This window comes from Anas platyrhynchos, chromosome 29 (genome assembly GCF_047663525.1).
Source record: "Anas platyrhynchos isolate ZD024472 breed Pekin duck chromosome 29, IASCAAS_PekinDuck_T2T, whole genome shotgun sequence".
In the NCBI taxonomy this organism is placed as follows: domain Eukaryota; kingdom Metazoa; phylum Chordata; class Aves; order Anseriformes; family Anatidae; genus Anas; species Anas platyrhynchos.
In genome coordinates, this window is record NC_092615.1 from 3,739,135 (window position 1) to 3,740,582 (window position 1,448).

Consider the following 1,448-nt stretch of genomic DNA (forward strand, 5'->3'; position numbering starts at 1 on the left):
CATTTTAAGCTTTGTTGAAGGTGACTGTATTCATCAGTCAATTAGCATGACATTGGGGGAGATATGTATTTACTTGCAGATATTTTTTCTGGGAGGTCTGATGGACAACAGAATGCTTAGAGTTGTTTTTTTTTTTTTCTTTTTTTGAGGGGAAAAAAGTTTTGTTTCAGAACAAAATCCATGGGACACTGTGTAAGTTCAATGCCTCTGGATATATCACACTCCAGTTTGTAGAACCTTTCTGACTTAGGAAGTTTCTCAGTTGCCTGCTTAACTGCTCTGCTTCCTATTAGATGCCTTTGGCCTTGAGGGGTTCCTTTGTTTCATTTAACTGTTTTTATACCTTCCCAGGCTAGTGAAATATAAATAAAATAAAGAATGAAATCACTCCTATACTGGGTGTTGGCAAAAACAGTGTTGCCTTGAAGTAAATGCTTACATACAGGTCTTTTACTGTAAGATACTGCAGTTTTCGCCTGTGGTTTTGTTCCTTTCTCCCTTTTCTTTAGCCCTATGGTTGTGTAGTGCATATATTTTCGATTTCTTACACTATACTGGATGTTTAGGATGTTAAGCCCAGTAATATTACTTATTAGTGGCAGCTTCATTGATAATTTTAAGTGATTAATTTATATACATATGTTTTCATCACTTGCCACATTATTTGTAGTGTATTCCTATGTGTACATAAGTTAGCCAAGCCATATTGCACAACTAGTGTATAGCAATACATGGCACACCTTACTTTGGCACAAGCACAAATAATATATGCCAGATGTGCTGGCAGATCCAAGCATTTGGCCATAGCTTGGGGGGATGCTTTTTTTTTTTGTTTGTTTGTTTTTGACAAATATGGTCTGTGATGTTTTAAAATAAAATCTGTGTAAGGGCTGCACATTGAGGAAAAAATTAGGACATTTAGGAAAGCATTGTGATCGGCAGTTCAGAATATAGAATAATAGAATGGAATTGGAATGAATCATAGAATCTAGAATTATAGAATAGGATGGGATTGGAAGGGGCTTTAGGACCACCTCCTTCCAACCCCCTGCCATGGGCAGGAATGCCACTCACTAGATCAGGTTGCCCAGGGCTGCATCCAATCTGGCCTTGAAAAACCTCCAGGGCTGGGGCATCCAGAACCTCTCCGGGCACCCTGTTCCAGTGCCTCACCACACTCTAAGGCATGAATTTCCTCCAAACATCTAATCTAAATCTACCAGTTTAGAACTATTCCCCCTTGTTCTATTATTGTCTGCCCTAGCAAAAAGTTGTTCATCATTTTAAAAGCAAAATTTATATACAGAAAGGCTGCACTGAGGTCACCCTGGAGCTCTCTCTTCTCCTGACAGAACATCCCCAGCTCTTTCAGCCTTTCTTCATAGGAGAGGTGCTCCAGCCCCTTGATCATCTGAGGGGTGCGTTGGATCCCATTGTCTATGTCATAG